At 33.9% G+C, this 21390-nt stretch overlaps 1 long non-coding RNA gene across 4 annotated transcripts in view; it reads right to left on the bottom strand.

Moving 5' to 3' along the window:
- LOC107320426 overlaps nucleotides 1-21390 on the bottom strand; it is a 69215-nt gene that overhangs the window by 24031 nt on the left and 23794 nt on the right. For all 4 annotated transcript variants that reach the window (XR_001558272.1, XR_001558261.1, XR_001558264.1 and 1 more), the window contains one exon: nucleotides 8938-9061. This is a non-coding gene — a long non-coding RNA (uncharacterized LOC107320426). The remainder of the gene's footprint in view (nucleotides 1-8937; nucleotides 9062-21390) is intronic.

The following is a 21390-nucleotide window of genomic DNA, read 5'->3' as shown; positions in this document are numbered from 1 at the left end:
TGCACATTTTTTTCACTCTTTTGGCTGAATTTACCAAATCTGCCATAAAAAACATAAATGTATAACGCAATACATATACTGTATATACACGTATATGTAAATATATAAAGAAAAATATATTAAATTCCTAAGTTTCTCAAGAGAAGAGACTTGGAATACTTCTTGCCAAGTTGATAGCTTTTAATACAGTTACTCTGGAGAAAAATTTGAATAGCTGAGGTGAATAATGAATTCAATTACATATGTAAAGAGAAGAGCAGTCAGAAAGATAACAACGCTGGATGTTACCCTCTTTAACCATGTCCTTCCTTCTGCCATAGAAGTTTATGAAGTAAATCCTTTGCCTGAGTCTTAAAGCTGGTTTTCCCTAAGACTGTAGTCTTGATTTACTGAAAGATGAGGGACAGGAATTTGCAGAAGTGCTAAGCTTCAGAATTACAGTGTAAAGTGTGGAGATGATGTAAATTTTTTAATCCATGCTCTTTTATGCTTGGAAAAATTAGGCCATGTGTGTCTCAAATTGTTCTTTTTATGCTAGCAAATTTGTTTGACCTTTAATCTTTCCATACTTGCCCTTCTGATCTGAAACATATGGAAAATAGCATTTTTTTAGCTCAAAGAATTTCAAAGGAAATTATTATTTGAGAAGCATTCAAAAGTGACAGAAATAAGTATCATACGTGAGACTCTGGAAAAAAGTTGCATACCTTTTGTAACAGGAATGATGAAGAAGAAAAGGAGTTATACAAGTTGAGCTTAAAATTAATGAGAACTATTCCATTACATGGAAGAATATTAGCCATTCATGGAGTTAAAGACTAAAAATATATATGCAAAAAGGGAACAAATTAAAGATGTACAGATGCAAATCTGTTTTCCAACTGTTTGCACAGTATTTTTTTAAAATAACTTTTACATGAACACACACAGAATAGAAGATATGAACATCCCAAGATTCAAGACCTGTATAGTACACAAGGAATGGGAGACAATTTCAGTATAGCAGATTTGTGAATGCATAGATGTCTCTTTCAATAAGTTGAGAACTGTCCTGGCAAGATATGCCTTCTGCAAGTTCTGAACAGTAAAACAAAAAAGTTACTGAATCAAAACTTTATAAAAGGAAAGTAGAGTGACACAAAACATGATCTCATCAATACTCAGTTTTGAGTAGTAGAATCATAGTGACTTATTTTACTTCTTTTGAATATCAATGACAATTTATTATTAAAGCCATGCAGTAATGGAAGGAATAATTGGCTGTCGGCACTTCACTCCTATTCCTAGGATTTCCATGAGAAAACAAAATGACAAAAGTGGTTTCTACTGACCGTGGAAGAAGAGTTAATATTCCAAAATTAAACTTTTCTGATTCACTTTTTATTGAGCACTGGAACAGTCTCCCCAGAGGTATGGTCATGGTACCAAGCCTTTTGAAATTCAGAAAGCATTTGGACAAAAATAGAGACATGAGACATGGGCATGAGAGAGACATCTAGATGCACATATAAGTGCATCTCTCTCTTAATAGTTTAGTTGCTAGCATGAATACAGTTATTGGTCTTAAACCTTAATGTTTCCATGTCTTTATACCATGTCTTTATAATTCTAATTCTGTTCTCATCTTCATTCAATTCAGAATGGCCTAAATTAATTTGATGTGTGACAATTGCAGAGATATGTGCCATCATTAATAACTCTACCAAGGAATTTATGTAAAGGCACATAAGAACACAAAGAGAAGTTAATGCTTTTCATAACTTTTCTACTTACATCTTTATTTTACTTGAATATTTAAAAATGATGACAGAAAACAAAACAAAATAAAACATTATTTTCTGACTCTTCACACTGTTTTGTAAGTGTGCATCCATTGGTAGAACAGAATTCATAACTTACCATCATCTAGAACTGATTATATATTGTCAAACAGTAAACTACATAATATAAAAAAGTCAGAGCACTTACTAGCAATGACAATATATGTTCTTTGTCATTGAATGCATAGCGTCAATACAGAATAAATATACATGACACTTTTAACTTCTGTTGGTGAAGAAGGATCTGAGTGCCATCTTAAGGAATTTTGAGACTGATGAGGAAAAGAATCTGCAGTTCTCCAAATGCCAGAACATGTGCTTGGAAGATGTTACTGATTCCTGAAAATTCAGGTTCTGTTGCTCGAAACACTCATTTACACATGATTAGTACAAGGTCTAATACATGAGAATGGAGTGTAACAGTCTTCTGACAAACACCGGTTTCCTAGTGATAGATCTACTTCTTGATTCCTATGCTTTTTATACATTTAGAATGTAAAAGAATGCTTCAGTAGACTTCTTCTGGGATTTTTTTTGTGTGTGTGCGTGTGTGTGTGTGTCAAGTTTCTAGGGTATTTCATTTCAAATATCATCACAATTTAAAGAGAATTAAAGAATAGAGATGGTACTTTAAGTCAGAACAACAGCAAAGATCTGTTATTATAAATACTATCCTTTAAAGGCACTGAGTAGCTCAACAGTTCAAGAATTCAGATTTCTGAAAAATGAAATAAAATAAGAACAGTAACAGTAAATAAGTGAGGTGAAAAGAGGTTTTATTCTTCCATTTTTTATTCCATGAAATATGTTTTTTTTTTCAGCTTATATAAAGTGCTTCATTAAATAATAATAATAATAAAATCCCTCAAAAAACACCCCAGAATAAATTCATCTATTTTAATAGAGAAGGACTTATCCAGTCAAAAATATGCCTACACCAGCTCCCACAGAATCTTTTGATTACAGTCTACTGCATTACCGTAAGTGTATGCCATATAATACTTTGCATGAAAATGCCAGATTTCATACTCTGGCATTTAATGAAAAAGCCACAAGTGTTTGGACTCAAAATGTGCATAATGGTTTGAGGATTCAGTTTTGAGAGAAAGAAGAAAGGCAAGAGGAAGTATAACTGGTCAATCCTGTAACAGAAATATACTCAAATTGACGAATATAACAAGGTGAGAAACAAGAGCCCGTTTGAACAGCCCAGCAACTCCAAAAAATACAGATCTACTCATCATAGTAACTCTCTGTTTCTACTTGGCAACTGCCATTAAAACATCAGCTAATAGTGAAAGTATAGCTTTTTTTTTAAAAAAAAAAAAACAACAAAAAACGTAAATGTCTGGTAACATAATGTATGAATCAAGCATTTATTAACTTAAGAAGGCTCAGATTCTTAAATACTGAAATTTCATAACTGCTGAACTAAAGGAAATAAAATAAACTGCTTTCTAAAGGAAATACTGAATGTTGACCACTTGAATATTACAAAGGATTTTGATTTAGATCCAAACTAATATACTTTTGAAAGTGGAACATCTAGATAGTCACGTACCTGAAAGTAGGTTTAGACTATCACACAGACATCTTGAACACATTTTCATTTTATAAAGGAGGCAATTCATCAAAATGCAGGACAATATATCTTATGTGATGAAAGTGCTACTGGAAATCTTCCAAGTGAGAAAGTAAATATTTTTTTATCAAAGAGTAACATTTTCAAAATGACTTCCAAGCTTGAATCAAGTAAATCACTTCAGTGACTTTTAGGCATCTGAGTGTTTTGTAGCTCTTGAAATTCTGTTACAGGCTCAAATGAATTTATAAAAACCATTGAAGTACTGTCTATATGGATTTAAATATTCAAGATTCAAACATCTAAGTTTGAGCTAGTCATCTGAGTTTCCTTTAAAGTTAGAGAAGAGATCAAAATACAATTTTAGATTACAATAGAATAGAGTCATAGAATAATTTAGGTTGGAAAAGACTCTCAAGTCCATCAAGTTCAGTAGCCAGCTGGATCTACTGAGTACCACATGCCCCTTAGTGTCACATCCATACATTTCTTATAAACCTCCAGGGATGAAGACTCAATCACTTCCCTTGAAACTGCAGTCACTAGTCACTCTATGAAGAAATTATAGAATCATAGAATCACCAAGGTTAAAAAAGACCTAAAAGATCATCCAGTCCAACCATTCACCTAGTGAGAGCTACCAATAGCTCTCACTAAACCATGTCCCTCAACACAACATCCAGTTGTTCCTTGAATACCCCCAGGGTCAGTGACTCCACCACCTCCCTGGGCAGTCCATTCCAGTGCCTAACCACATTTTCTGAGAAATAATACTAATGTCCAGGTTGAATCTCCCCTGCCATAGCTTGAAACCATTCCCTCTGGTCCTATAACTAATGACATGAGAGAAGAGGCCAACCCCCAGCTCACTACAACCTCCCTTCAGGAAGTTATAGAGAGCAATTCTTCCTAAAATCCAATTTAAAAGTACTGTGGCACAACAACAGATTTTTAGCTTTAGTTTTATCACTTGTCATGTGATAATAGAGAATGGGAAATCAAACAGTAATAGATACACTGGAGTCTAGGGTATTTGTTTTTGCTTTTCAATTTGACTTCTGTATTTGATTAGGACTTTTTGAGGTGAAGTCATTTGAAAAAGTTTTAAAATTCTCAAATGAAATGTGATGAATGAATGAAGAACATCATTGTTATATCACCTATGATTTCAAGCAGCAATGCTACATCTATTTGTCATTGCTAGGCAATTTATTATTTACTAAGGAGGTTGAATGATGCTGCATTTTTCAATTCTTTTCAGTTCCCATCTGGAGTACTGTATCCAGGCCTGGGCCCCCCAGTACAAGAAGGACGTGGATCTCTTGGAATGGGTCCAGAGGAGAGTCACTAAGATCAGAGGGCTGGAGCACCTCTCCTATGAGCAAAGCTTGAGAGAACTGGGCTTGTTTAGCTCTGAGAAGGCTCTAGGGAGATCTCATTGTGGCCTTTAAGTATTCCAGAGGAGTGTATAAGCAAGAGGGTGAATGGCTGTTTATGAGGGTGGATAGTGATAGGACAAGGGAGAATAATTTTAAACTAAGACAGAGGAGGCTTGGTTTAGATATTAGGAGGAAGTTTTTCACTCAGAGGGTGGTAACACACTTCAACAGGTTGCCCAAGCAGGTTGTGGGTGCCCCATCCCTGGAGGCATTTAAGGCCAGGCTGGATGTGACTCCAGGCAGCCCAGTCTGGTGGTTGGCGAACTTGTATACAGCAGGGGAACTGAAACTAGATGATCTTTGATGCCCTTTCAACTCAGGCCGTTCTATTATTCTGTGATTCTATGATTCTTATTTGGTAAAATACATTGTCTGTCAAAGGAAAAACAAACAACATTTTGACATAAGGAAGCATGCCTTCCAGCACAACCTTAAAGACAATAGGGGAAAAAAAAAAAAAAAAAAAAAGGAAAAAAGTAATATTGTCACGGTTTTGTAATTTTTGCTTTTGGTATTCCACATCATGACATCATGTGGAGCACTGAGAAGAAGAACTTAAGGTCTCAGAGGACCTCGCAGTCAAAGAAGGAAATACATCACAGAAGTGACCCTCCCTCTCTCTCTCACTGCCTGGCAGCGGATGTGGGTGTGCTCCCAAGCCATTACGCCTTCAGTTTCAAAGTAGGCTTCTGGTGTTCAGAAAACTCTCTCTCTTTCTTATTTTACTTGATTTATTAGTCTCAATTTCAATTAGATTGTATGATATTGTGTTATCTTGCATTCCCATATCATAGTTAGTAAGATAAGTTTTCCTCCTTAGGTCATTGCTGCTGCTCTGTTTGTTTCCTTGAGCCCAACTCCCATCTCCCTCCCCCTTTTCCCTTCCCATTTTTTGGGGCCAGGGCTTACTGCCCCCTGTCATGGTCATAGATTGATGTAGATAACTCCATGACAAATACCAAAAGAAATTTTGTAATAAATGCCATCTTCTATGGGAAGAGGGCCATATTCTACCATATTCTACTCTTCATTCAAGCCAGGGCATTCAAGCTATCACAGCAGGAATAGCACATGGAGTTGCAGTAATGTTTTTCTGCACATATGGAACTAACAAATTAGGCCAACTTTTTTTTTTGTAAAAGATGATGGAATCACTTCTCCTTCAATGTAATAGTCATTTTCCCTAGCAGCAAGCATTAATGACTTCCCTGACTAATGAAAATTAATTGCTGGCCCGCCTTGACAATTACATTGTGATCGATCAAGTTTAAAGGAGCTGCAGGGGTCATTTGCTGTAATTCTAATGCAATCCATTAAATCTGCTGCAGAAGATAACCTTTAGCTTAGTTGCATATTAGGGAATACTAATGGCAACTTGAGATGTCACTGTTCATACAAGAGAAGATACATCATAGTGTCTATTTCTCTTCACACTACTCAGGTGCTGCTGTTTCTTGGCTAATATGCAAATTCCCCTTGACATCAGAATACAGTCTCTCCGTAATCTTATCAAAGTACTATGAAGACAGCGTTGTACAAATCCAAGAGCATGCTGAGAGTGCTCATCCTGGCTGTTATATGAAACAGCTGAAAATGAGATCAAGTTTTCTAAGTTTAAATGGGATGTACTGACAGAAAAAATACCAACAAAAACAAACAAACAAACAAACAAAAATACACAAAAGGAACTAAAACACTTTAAGCACACTTTGTATCTTATTGGTCCTGCAGAAGCTGTCAGCTGTGCATTGCTCTTGAATGCCATGTACTGACATTTATGCAAAATGCAGTTATAAAACAAGGTTCAGATTTGTGAAGTTATTGGACTCAAAATATTACACTCATTGGGCTCATAGTGAACCAGCAATGTAATTATCCCTAAAATGACATAATTGCAGTGGATATTTTTTATTGATTCTTACAGGCACATTATCCAAATGTTTACAGCATATACATGCTGAATTATATTTGTTTGAGTTTTTTCAATAGAAATTAAGATCAAATCACATTGTATGTAATAGCTACAGCAACAAAAAAGGCAAACAATTAAACAAGGACCTTTAAATTGAGGCTTCACAGCTTATCAACTGAGTTGATCTACCCTATACACTGCTGATCGGGGGGAAAGTTTGGTTTTCATGAGATGAGAAAATGTACCTGAAGTAGTGAATGAAAAAAATAATTTTAACATAATTCTGATCTGGTACATTTCATATTCTTCATAGGCTATGTAGGCAAGCAAGGAAAATTTGAAACAAATATGTCCTGATGCATCTCTTACTAACATGCTAACATGTACAGCCATAATATTACAGTGATAATTGCAGAGATTTTCTAAAGCAAATTTTGCATATCTCTACCAAAAATTATCACTGGAAAAAACAGAGCTAATAACAGAGCAACAACAAATCAAGTATTTCTATATATTCATAAGTATCCATAGTTTCTTCTAGAAAGTCTGAATTTTAAATCTATATGAACTGTTTTGTAGGAGAAAAAAACTATCCCCAAATATACAAGTACTTTGGCTAGATTTTTAATGAAGTTTAAATTTTTTAAAAATTTTTAATTTTTTATTATTTTTTTTAAATGAGACAGATGCTCAGTCAGTAAAACTGAACTATTTTTTTAAAGTTGATATAAAAAGATACTCCAAGAAGTAAGCCTACATCTGAAAAAGAACAAAGGTGAAGCTAGTCAACCTCAGGTTATCATGTCAGAACTTTTGTGAATTACACTCAAAAACAGTAGTCTGTAAGGAATATAATTCTGGGGGAAAAGAAGTATTTAAGTCCTTTTCCCATACTGCATGAGAAGTTACTTAATTTTAGATTTACTTCTGTTCTAGCCAGTTTGTGATTTCAGACAAGAACAACACTGGCAAGAATTTCACTAAAATAATAAGTAATTTATTGTAAATTTATTAAGGTATAACCAAGATCAGATGATAGAAACTGAAAAAAAATAACATAGTGATATGAATTCCTTCAGACTACACACTTAGACAGGGGACAGAGAAAAGCCACACAACTACCTACATGCAGCAGCATGACCATATTCAGCACTGATATTTTTGCTCCAGCAAAATGCTCTGAGTGCTATTTTTTGGGTGGGAAAATGTTACTGTCATTACTGTGTTGTGTCTTGTCTGTTTGTCTGTTTGTTTCGCTTTTTACAATTCTACCATTAGAAAATATCTGTATGGCATCTTAGTCTTATATGTATGAAATATTTCTCACTTTATCCAAAAGTGCCACATAGTGATACTGAAGCTGTTATAGAAACCATGTTCCATATAAAGTGTTAATATTTCAACTAGAGTGTAATAGTCAAAATTTGCTGGAGTCAATTAAATGAGCTTATTTGTCTTACTGTTTTTTATCAAGATCACAGCATGAGTAGAAACTTAAGGTTTAGTCATGAATGTATTTTATATGCCTAGTTTTTGGAAAAGCATTTCAACTGACGTTAGCGGCTTTCATATTCTTCTGCACATTAAGGATGTGTTTATATACTGTACTGAATCAAGGCTCTCATGCCTGCTCCTCAGACAAAACTTCTGCCTTTTAACCAAATCTCAGCTCAGGTATACTTATGGATTCTGACATTTTCAAATAGCCAGAATTTAAAAATGAAACTTCTGACTAATTATGGTTGTGAGACATTTTAGAAAATATGCCATGTTAAGTAAAAAGTTTTGTCTCATTGAGTAAAGGTAAAAATCATACCATTATCAACAGTGACAGTGCTGATGTGGGGGGGAAATATATATATATATATTGCAACAGGTTATTAGGTTATTACATTATTAATGGACACATTCTTTTCTCAGGTTTGTGGTTTGATGTAGTCTGGGCAAAACGTCAAACTCTATCAGTAGTAACAGCTTCTGACAAGCTCAAGGGGGAAAAAAAAAAGCTGAATGAACAATCTACTCTGTAAGTAAGGAGATACTGTATCCTTTTAAAGTCAGACAGGATTTAATTAAGGAAATTAACACATATTTTTTAGACATAGCAATTTTCTGAATCTCATTCTTCATTGCCGTGAAAACTTTATATTCCTTTCTAACGAGAAATAGTAAGTGTCTACTTACGGATCTGAAGTTAGAGATATCATCTACAGGAAAATGGAGAGGAATGATGATGAATCAACATAGCTTCAGTCATGGATTTTCCTTTCTCTGTTTATCCATTATGTGATTAAATGAGTTGAGAAACCTGAGAAGAACAGAAAATCAGTATTGTTGGAATCTTAGAAATACTGAGTATTCAAATTCATTCAATGATTTTAAACTGGGTTTCATGGAGAAATATGCATTTATACTGCCTAAGCCATTGAATTTGTTAGACCATGTTTCTTTCTCAATTACTGCATTTTGCTTCATTTCTTGTGTAATAATTCCCAGACTAGAAATACTGTTAGTATCTCACATCAGTTAATATGCTTTTGGTATTGAATAGGGATGAAATGTTGAACATAGGGTTGGACAATGGATCTTTACAACATTATTGCTATGTAGGCTTCTTGAACTATATCACAAGGTATGATTGCAAGGGGAGCTTAAACATCTTGGTCATATATGGAGATATATATGAGAAACACCCCGTTTCTTAGTCTGGAACCAAATTCCACCACAAAAAACACAGTTTATAGTTTTGTTTCAGTATAAAGTTAATACTTTATAGGTAGTGTTTCCAGGTAGTGTTCTAATTCATACAGATGCACATAAAAAAACACTTGTTGAGATCATCTCATCACATTTTGTCCTGGGAATCTGACGCTATTCTCTGCTTCTAATTAATCTTATTCCATCAGCTGTTTTCAACAGCTGGAAAGCGTTATCATTCTGAGGTCTGAAGCAGTAATACTTCAGTAATGTGCTAATAGCAGATCTTTGCAGCTGGTAGCCAGTGAGGACGTGTATCATCTACATTTCAGCTTTTCAATAAGAGCCATGCAAAATTTACAAGGGAGTATCTCCCTTTCTCCTCAAGAGTGCTAAGTAGGAAGACTGTGTTCCACACTTTGAAGACTACTTCCCACTACTAAAGATAATAGGAGTATTTTGGACCAGTGAATAACGTTTATTGCTTCTAAGCTCATCTGCAACTGATTTCAGTTTCTACAGATCAACTTCTCATCACAGTCCAATATAAACATTTAGAAACAATAGGAACTTTAGAACTACAATGGCATTTCTGTATAAATACTCTAGATGAGGCTGATATTTTCAACACTGTCTGTTTTGTTTGATAATACCTTAAAAAATATTATTGATCCTGAAGCTTTAATGTAGAACACTTGTTAACTTTATGCTCTTCCATTCACTCTGTTGTTTACAGAAATCTAACTGCTATGGAAATTCCTTATTATAGCAAGTTTATCACAGTTATTTACTTGTAGTCTGATGCTTCAAGAGTGTGACTAAGTCCTGCAGAATATACTAACCATCCTTCATTTGCTTTGATTGTTAAATGCTTCTATCATATTTCTGGATCTGATCACAAACATGAAGCTTTTCATTGAACTTTTGTATGTTTTGTACCACCATACTTACAACAGCTGTAAAATGCTGTGAATCAGCTGAAGCCTGGGCCAGCATGCTCTAAAGAAGTAGGTCCCAACATAATTTTTCCTTATTTCTTCTTTCTTGGTGACTGCACTGCTATTTATAATTATATTAATTATATTAATTAAATTATAATTGTTTTGTATAAAAGTTATAAATCATTACTAGGACTTATGACATTGTAAGCTTTAACATCTACATTAATTTTTGCTAAATTCCGAAGAAGAGCCTAAACATTTTTTTTCAAAAGTTTTGCTGAATTTGTAGTCTCAAACATCATTTCCAAATGTGGGCCGTCAGAGACACTGCCATGACTACATGACTTTTTACAAAGCAAGACAAGGAAGGAATATCACTTGTTCTTATCACGTTAATCTAAGGACTTAAATTTATTTATGATGATTTAAAAAGTTCACTGATATATCTGTCTCTGATCCTCCCCTATGCATAACCGAGACAGAAGTTGTAGAGAAAGTAATTTTCTTAACCTGATTACCAGTTAACAACTCACATTAATACTTCTTTCTTGAGTCAATGTATAAAATAGATTTCAGTAAAGTAACACAATTTGGAATCTTAATTCTCCAGTTATATTTTTGCATGTCTTTAATCCTATCTGATTTTAAAATTCTGCAATTAAACCAACAGTTGACAAAATTCAACTAGGCCTGGGACAATGCTTTTAGCACCCTTATTATTTATTTATTTATTGAAATAACATTATTTTCTTCTCTTTGCTGTGCATACCGCACACACTTAAATACATGTAAGATGCTTGTTAGGATCCCCATTCAGGTTAATGGAGAGTTAACATGTTCAAATGAGAAGACATTTCATCATTATTAGTTGTTTAGAAGCCGCCTAGAATTTTAGCTTTTCAGATATACCCTAAAAGAAGTGTCTGACTTTTTTTTTTTGTTTTCTGGATCGTATACCTCAATTGGCTCATCTTCAGATGAAGAATCTTCATAACTCCAGATGAAATGAGAACACAGAGACTACAAGTTCACTTTTACATCCCAGACTGTGCTGGCATATCTAATAATTTCAGGTAAAACCACACAGTCCATCCTTCAACTGTTATTCTAAGCAAGCTTTACCAAGAACCATCAACTAACAAACAAGTCATTTTCTGGTTTTGTGCATTCCTTTTTTGCTTCCTGAATGAATCTTGTTATATTTCTACAACTTTTGATTCTCCAGCAGGCACAGATCTAACTTAACTGGCCTCCAAAAGGTTTTATTTCTTAGTGACTCTAGCCATCTTACAGCCTGACAATGCTCAGCTGGCAACCTGCACAGAAATATTTCTTGCCAAACAAGACAAATCAGAAGAACACCAGGCAACTTTACTGCTTCCTGATGTCTGCTCTGTGGCAAAGAAATGGAGAACTCTGAACCTGACAGCTCCACTGAATGCAAGAGAAAAGACAAGCTGGCATGCCTTTAATAAAGTTGGACAATAAAATAGATAAATCCTAGATATGCAAATCCAAATGGACATTTCAGCAACCATTCAGGTATCTAAAATGATGATTTATAGATGGTAGGTAGAAGTTCTGCTTTATTCCTGCTAAGAATCACAGGCTGCAATTTGCCAACACAAGGAAGTCTCTTTAAAAATGTGCTGTTGGTTGAGCTCAGTTAATTTCAAAATGTAAGCTCAAAGGAGCTAACCATTCCAAGCTCACCAGTCCAGATGTTTATTACCATTATTTCAAATTCTTTCCAATGAATATTATCTTATTGGAAATTAGAGTCTATACTACTGAAGAAAGAATGCAATGATGGAAAATTAAACCAATGCTCCCATTGGGGCAGTATCTGTTGACTACTAATTCAGCCGCATTTTGGCTCCAGGCATCAGTGTTTGGACAACACCATCTGTGAAGTGTCAAGCACACATTCAAAATAGTAAAGGAAGAAGAAAATTGGTTAAGATAATTGGCATATTTAGGCCAGAGCCTTGGGATCATTCTATTTTGGGTTGAAGAAACATCAGGATGACTGTTTTTTAAGCACAACACACACCTAAAAAACAGACAGCTGTTAATGATTTTCTCTACCCTTAACCATAAAATTCAACACTGTGTGCCAAGTATCTGAATTATGAAGCAAAAAGAAAAAAGGGAATAAGCTTCCAGTAATGAAGTGTCACCCACTGAAGAGGGAGGAAAATAATGAAAAAGTTATGGTTATCTCCAGTCATGGATAATTTTCAGTAACATAGGATGATGATTGTTAGTGTATGAATTCAATCAAAAACCATGTGTTTGATCTTCTTTACTTTGCAAACTGTAATGTACCTAAAAGTTGAAGGCATCATGCTGAAACAGAAAGTCACTTCATTTCTGAACTTCCTTTATTTGTATTTCCCATAGATCATCTTTGATAACTGATATAATAATGCTTGTCAATTGCTGGCATCATTATCTCAGATATACAGGTGCTATTTGAAGAATTTTCTGAAACTGTGATGAATGAAATAGGTTCTATGTGAACAGGAATGAGGAGGCGGTGGAAGTCAAAATGATAATGTTTAGAACTGTAAAGCATATTGTCCCATTGTTCACTCTCCCAGGCTTCTGATTTGGCACTTTGACAGTCCATTAATTAAAATTCCTGTTCTTACCTGCAGCACGAAGCAACCAAATAATCATTTTCAGACCAACTGACATTATTATCTCTAAACAGATTTCAAAGTTTTGCTTGGGTAACAAAGCAGAAAAGAACAGTTAGGAAAGAACAGCAGGAATCTAGCTGGAAAGAAATAAAAGTGAACTGAATTATGTTTGTGTCTGGCGTGGGAACACAGTAGATACTGCTACAAATGGTTGCTGTCCAGGAAAGACTGAATAATGCAGCTGGGTAGCAGATAAATTTTAAAATGTGTTGTTTAGGGTTCTGGTGTAAAATTTTGAGATTTGTATACTCATATGCTTAGCTTATATATTAATAAAATTTTAGGCTATTTAAACGAATGACTGCCTACAGTGGTTTGGAAATAATTCTTACAGAAACAGATTTTTGTAATTTTTTGTTTTTTTCTATTAAAAAAACAACAACAAAACACAACAACAAAAACAACAAAACAAAAAAACAAAAAACAAAACCAAACCACAAAACCCACCAGGTAGAACATAGAATAATGTTATTTATATTTCTAGAAGGAATAAAAAAAAGGTCCATTTGTGACTTCTCCAGGGGTATCATATCCATTGCAGATACGTGAGTTCCTATGAACTTCAGTGAAATGACATCAGGTCACAGAGGACATTTCTCAAAGAAGCATGCACTGAAGTCCCATTTATTTCCCTTTATTCTAGTCCTTCAGCTATGTACTGTTTTCAGACATTACAAGAAACTTGTTTTTACTGTACTTATAAAGGGCACTTACGATAGTTATCCATATCACTCTTTGTCCTAATGGGACAAATCTCTGTGGATTATATATTTCCATCAGCTTTAGCTAACATTTTCAGTTCAATTACGTATACTTAACTATTTTCAGGCCCTTACTTGCCTCATTGGTTGTCAAATTAAAAACTAAATATCTTACAGAAACACCAAGTGTAGTAATTCAAAATTTTTTTTCTGTTTCATTTTTAAATAAAATTTAATCAGAATTTAAGTTTCCGAAAAGTTTTCTCCTGCTCAGGTAGAGAGACAGTTTTCAGTCAGTTCTGTCAAACAATGACAAACACATTAATTGAAAATATTTATACCTTTTGTGTAAACCCTGCAAATAGATTGATAAACTAACCTCTACAGGTGAAATATTTATGCCACTGTTACTTTGTGAAATTGCATTTCAGGTCTGGAATTAGAAGGAAACATTTGAGAAGTGAGACCGGACAGTGCATTTTCTTTCATTATTTTTTATTTTATATGAAAAATCTATCAGAGCCTGTATTCAATATCAAAATGATTCATTCTTTTCTTTTCCTGATATACATAGGAATATAGGGAAATAAATGAAACTAACGTAATTATTTTCTATACAAATTCTTTTAAGACTATATCCACTGTCTCATCATGCTTAAATTTTCAAAATACTAATAACCCTAACATGATTTTACAAGCCTAGTCCACAAGTATTCAAGTTCTTTCAGTTTTTCCGTAACTCCAAGTTAGTGTGACTGTAAGTGGAAAACACTAATAACAATCTTTCATATAGCATCTTCCATCTGAAGCAATCCCCAAGGACTTTGCTTTGATTACATCAGTGCAGAGGTCATTCATTTCCAAAAGAGTTTCCTTACATTTTCCTTCCTATTATGCAAAGACACAGAAATGAGATTCTCTGAGCTAACAGGCTGAGCGATAATGCTTTACATGTTCCCTTTATGATTTCAGGTGACTTCTCACCCTTGTGTTCTTGTCCCTGAAAAACAATGAAGTGATGTAAAATCAGGATGGTAATGCCTAGCCTCTAGAGCCACATTTGATTAGAAATGCAGACTCATGTGCCATTGACTTGCTATGGTCTAAGCATATAGTTTATTATCCAGTTAGAAGAAACATGTTATTCATATAAATGGCATTATTAGAAACATAAATTATAGTATATATACATATCTCTGCTTTCAACTGCTGTGGCTTTCATTAGGAATAGTTAAATACTCTGATCAGTTGTCTTACAAATGATCTATATTAAGATGCTTGTCTTTTGTCTCTCCTGTGTAAACTTTTGGTCTTCTGGGGGAAAAAAAAAATTAAAAAAAAGTTACTGCATGAAAAGACAAGTGGAAATTAAGTCTGCAATGGAAATTGTTCAGTTCATGTTTGGTATTATAGCACAGCTTTGAAAACTGAGAGGTTATAAAGCACTTAAAATGAAAAACACCAGAAGTCTCTCAGCCCATTCTACCATCTTCCTTTAAACTTACAGGTTTATTAATTTTAGCAAATGCTTAAAAGCATTTTAAATTCATTAAAGAAGTCTAACAAAAATGAAAGCCATCTTACAACAGAAAAAAACCTATCACAATTGCATTACTTTGTGTATAGCTGTTTTTGGTTAGTTGCTTGAGGTATTGCTTGAGGTCAGTATTTTTTCGATGCTGTTTGTTTATTGCCTCCTTGACTTTTAAAGGTAACAACAAAAGCAATGCAGTATAAATGGGTTTAAGATTAAGTACCCAATTAAGTTAATTAGAATTTCATAGAAAGATTTTTTTGTCTTTTTAAATCAATCCTGAATATTTGTTATTCAAATATTTGCCTTTTCTCCTAGTCTTGGATACCAGAAAAAGAACAAAAGCGTATTTCAAACACAACAGTGTTGCATATAAATACATATATATATATATGGCATGTGTAACTTCAGTCCTTCTGAGTTCAAGTAAGCCAGAAGCTACTGCATTGTGCGTTACTTTAGTGTAATTCAGAAAGACTCATAAAGCAATTCAAAGAGGGTGCATATAAAGTTTAGTATGCAATCTTCTTTAGTGTTAGAAAACTTAACTTAACCTCTTATCAACAATTTTCCTCCTCCATATATACCGGCAATGGACAAGTGTCTCAAACTATGCTGTAAATACCATACAGTGTACCAAAATATGACCATAGTAATAAAAGAGCAAGAAATCTCTGATTTGATTTCACTTCATTTACTTTCTTACACAGAATTCAGATAAACAAACAAACTAACTAACTAACTAAAACAGCAGTGGTTTTTGTTTTTTTTTTTAATATTTTATTTGGAGATGTCAAGTGGATTTCTAAACATGAGATTAATTGCAGTAGTATGGTTCAACATTGTAGGTTAAATTTTCAGCGTATTTTATACATAGCTCTGCTACCTCTACTGATGGGAACAGGCTGGCTTAATGCAGTGACCATGCAAGAGTCTAGTGCATAGAAAGCAGGTCTCTGTTTCCCTTGTTCAAATAAGAATTTTTTACAAGAAAGCAAGAAGATTTTAAACAGGATTGTTTTCTGAAGGGTGAGAAAAAGAAGCCTTAAATAAAGAAAATGTCATCTCCACATTGCTACAGCATCTATATGGGAACACATAACCAGGCAGATGCTGAAGCTTGCTGACATCGCAAATTGGCATGAGCATCCCATGCCTCGACAGAAAAAAAACACATCTTCACAGGGTCTTTCTGCCATATCCGTGTAAGTTAGGCATTTAGTTTCCATACAAGTACTTTGTATTCATCTAGAAGAAACTGAAAAAAACAAAAACAAAAACACCAGCAACTTTACTCTTACAAGCATATCAACTTCCTCTTATGACTGACTTAAAAAAAAAACTAAAGGGCAGAGATGAGCTGATAAAAGAATAATGAACTATCCACGTGGTTTTGTAAACTGAAGAATACCTTTTGGACAAAGAGGTTGAGAGACATGGAATAGCCTGCATCTGTGTTCATATGCCTATTTGAATCTAATAATGTTGTCTCTATTTAAACTTTGAGACCAATCTTCAAGAAGTTCCAGGCCTTGAGCATTACTAGAAATTCTCTGAGCTGGCAGTTGCCATCTTTCAAAATCATCTCACAGAACAGTCTAACCATTAGCTAATAGAGACAGTCATATTTGACTGCCAGAGAATGTTCCTGCATATTATTTAAATTATTAATATAACAGTAAATAAATAAATAAATGAATACAATTCTTTTAGAAGAGCTAACTGTGGGGGATAATTTGACTAGAGTATTTTTCTTTGTTAAATAACAAACTTTTTCAGACAAAGTCCTCATTTTTCAGTCGCTTACAGAAATTTATAGTCATAGTTCTGTCAGTGAAACTGCAGCAGACTTGTTCCAAATCTACACCAATATAGGTTACAGCAGGACTGGATCCCAACATTTTTAAAGATTTGACACAGCACTTACTTTTATGGAGATCTATAAAAAAGGAGATAAAGTAAACCGTATCATCTCCTTCATCTCCACAGACAGATAAGATTAAGTCCATATGGATTTCTACAATGAGAATGTGGAGGGACACAGTATTAACTTTCAGGGTTTCTCTAATCTTGACAAAAAATCATTTTATGTTTGTTTCAAAAGTTTCACAGGATTCATGAGCAAGAATGGAGCTTGTGTGCTGGCTGTTCTCCATGACGCTGCTGTAAAACATTGTGACCATATGAGGTAAAAGAAAGAGGATGTATCTATAGTTGAATTATGGTATCTACACTGCATGCAAAAAACTCATATTCCACTTGTTCTGCTGGCATGGATCACAGAGAGGAAACATGATCTCCGAAATTTCAGATGAACACCAAAGTCAGCAGATTGTTATGCATACTCCGGTTATCTTTTTAACATGAGAAATTGGTTTGAAAGTGCTGCAATAGGTTGCAAAAACTCTAGATTCAAAACTAATTCTTTATGTAAGAGCCGTCATTTGAAGTCTTGCCTCTTAAAGCATATGTAAACTGTTTTTCTCAATTTGATCATTTGCGAGTTTTTGCACTCTGTACAGAATATTCAGATATTCATCAAAGCATGAAACAGAACTCTGAGATAACTCATCTGCTGCACAGTTTTTAAGGTACTTATCACATTTGTGATATGAATCTCTGATCTAGAAAAATCCATATAGTTTCCATAAAATTACACAATTTCATTTGAAAAGATCTAATTATTTATCATGGATATAAAATATAATGAATAAGAATATTCTGATACTTATGATGTTTGTCCTTATGCACAGATGAATATTATGTATCTGTGTTCTTTTGTAACATGGAAGCCATTGTTATTTTGGGAAAACTATGTAAATCCTCTAATACTCTGTCATTAAACATAACTAAAAGTTTTTAATTTGTTTTTCAAAATTGAAAAAATAATAGTTTATTTTTCTAAGTAGAGAATCTGAGGGAGAAGTAGTTTGTTTTATAGATAATAATGAAAAAAAATCATTTTCAAGAAATGAAGAAAAGAAAAAAGAAAAAAATTCCTTTTCAAGTTTTATGGATGTTCTGGAAAAATAATTAATCACACAGTTCTTCTGTGAACAAATATTTGACAATGACATGGGAGCAGCCCATGCGGAGCCTGTTAGGATGCAAAATGTTAACAGCAGAAGCAAGCCAATTTTGTAGCAGTTAACTTTTTATGTGAGAGTGATTACAGCTGGAAGCACACTAAAAATTAACAACACATAACTACAAAACATTAGCGAAAATTGAAACATTGAACTCAACCACAATAAAAGTACAGAAGAGAATACTGTATTATTACTTTACATCTATAGAAAAAAAAGAAATATGTTTCTTGTTGAGATTTGGTTTGGGTACATTTTAATGTTTTTATCAACATGAAAAATCTCTTTTAAAAATATCATTATTGTTGGATATGTGCTGTGTAAATATTTTATTCACTTCCAGAAGTGAATTATGTTTACTGATTTGCAGTGACCAGTGCATCCAGGTTTCTAATGCCCAATGCTCGTGCTTACTTCCTGATTAGTAAAGCCACATCAAAGATAAAGATTAAAAAAAAAAAAAAAAAGGAAAATGTGTGATGAAATAGAAAGAAAAAGAGATGGGAATGTGGGGCAATAAAATAACTTTTTACTATGATGCTTTAAAGAAGAGGACTGAAATTCATGCTAAGTTCCCTGGAGGCTGAGTCATCCAATATCCATCAGCATTTGAACTAGAAATCTTTTGTATGAGTGAGCAGAAAAGAAATATGAGTGTTACGACTTCATTAGACTTTTCTTCTTGGTAGATTTATATATGTATATATTTAAATTACTATTAGTTTTTCTTTTTGTTTTTGTTGTTGAAGTGCCACTCTGAGGCAAAGGAAATTTAGCAATCTTGTCAGTGGAGGCCAAATGGAGAATAGGGCATACCACACTTCTCAGCAGAAAACAAGGACAGCAGCAGGCACAAAGCCTCCAAGAAAAGGAGGGATGATAACAAAGCTAGCTGAGGGGGCTTATGGACAGGACTTTTTCTGACAAGGAACATAGCTTTATATAGGATGTTGCTATAACACTAACTGGTTTTTTGTTATTGTTGTTGCTTTTTTGTTTGTTTGTTTATTTTTTCCAATCGGTATTTAATGAGTTTGTTTGTTTTTCAGCAAGCAGTGTTACCTATAGCACTGCAGAATCATTAGTTGCTGATTACATTACTGTTTTCTCTGCAGAACAGTTTGAAAAATACTGTATATATAGTGCTGTTGGAACAGATAAGGAATATGTAGGAGGCAATATCTGCAAAAAAAAAAACAACAACAAAAACAAAAACAAAAAACTGTTCAAAGATGATTACTGGGGATTAGTGCAAAATATATGTTTATATCATGAGCAGTGCAAAATATCCCCAGCTTGATGAGGTCATAAAAATATTACACTCCGTGTAGTGTTTGCAAGGACAAAGATACTAAGCTGAAAACCCAGAGCCAGGTACATCGTAATAATTTTCACACTGGTGTCAGTAAGGTTTTTCTACAGCTAATAGTACAGTGGGGGTTCAGTCCTCGGAGAACTTAATGTTGAGAAAAAAAATCAAGTTTTCTTCTGTGTTCAATACTGATATCTTAAAGAATAAATGTTCTCAGGAAATATTCTGATGATAACCTCTGGTATATAACTGGATACAGAACTAATGTAATTCTGCTTAGATCAAATGTCTTTTTTTCTTACATAATAGAGCCATCTCTATCTGAACTTTGTCCTACAAACTGTCTTCCACCTCCAGTTTCCATGTGCAACTTTAATGCAGCATCCACCCACATTTTCTGACCCATTTATCACCAAACTTACTTTATTTTTGAGCAATTTCATCTAACCCTTTCAAGGCTAGAACACACAAGCATTATTTACTTGGTTTTGCATTCCTTTCTGTGCACTTTGCCATTCCTTATAACAATTTAATTTACTGACAAGAGTAATTTATCTTAAAGATCATCTCAGATGAGCTATTTTACTGAATATTAGTAAGGAGATGACACTAGAGACACACAGAATTTTCTCTTAAAGAGATGGTTCCTTAAAAAACAAACAAACGAACAAACAAACAAAACCACAAAAAAACAAAACAGAACAAAAAACACATAAACCTACATTTCATGTTAAAGTTCCATCTGTTCACATCATTGAAATTAACTCCCAGACAGTAACACTCCACAGACAAAAGCATCACCGTCTAGAATGATATGAAACCACACACTTTTTCAATTTAGGTGGCAGACATGCTACTGGAGTTTTAGGAAAAGCCGCACTGTCTAGTATTAGTGCTTCATTTTTATGCAAGACAGCATGACAGATCTGGCACATTTTGTGCTTCTGACTTGAGGCAGAATATATATATATATATATATATTTTAATATATTCTCTTGAATTTCCAAACTGAAAATAGAAGTAAATTCAAGTGTTTTTCATCATGATCATAAAACAGTTGCATATATGACTAAATCTAGGTGCCACAAATCTGCACTTAGTTTAGCTATTGTCCTTTTGGGAAGAGATGATACAATTAAAACTACATTTCTAAATTACATAGTGGAATTCTATGTGAAAATATATTTAAAAAGAGTTTTTCTTCCCTTTATGCACTGTAATAGAATTTCTTAATTTCCTGCTTCAGAGTAAGTCAATTTGATTAAGAGTTAAACCTTATAAAAATATCTACATTGGGGACTTGTACCAATTTGACAGAACTCTTTTTCTAAAAAATGAGTGCAAAAAGTAGGACTCATTTAAATTCTAAAACCAAAGTCAGTCTCAATGAAAGTTAATATATGAGTTTACATTCTGAAGCCAATTGGGTTTATTTGGCTTTGCAAGTAACTTCCCAGACTTCAGTAGACACAATTTTGCTTAAAAACTTCCTGGAAAGCCACCTTTAGACTGAGACAGCCTTCAAAGCCAGCATGAAGCTCAATCACTAGGGCAGATTTTTAAAGCTCTCCTTTACACTATGTAACTCGTCAGTCATTAACTATATCATAGAATTGCTCTGGTTGGAGGGGACCTTAAAGATCATCTAGTTCCAACCTCCT

Source organism: Coturnix japonica, chromosome 1 (genome assembly GCF_001577835.2).
Source record: "Coturnix japonica isolate 7356 chromosome 1, Coturnix japonica 2.1, whole genome shotgun sequence".
In the NCBI taxonomy this organism is placed as follows: Eukaryota; Metazoa; Chordata; class Aves; order Galliformes; family Phasianidae; genus Coturnix; species Coturnix japonica.
Note: the sequence above shows the minus strand (reverse complement) of the source record. Positions and strands in the feature narration are given on the sequence as shown.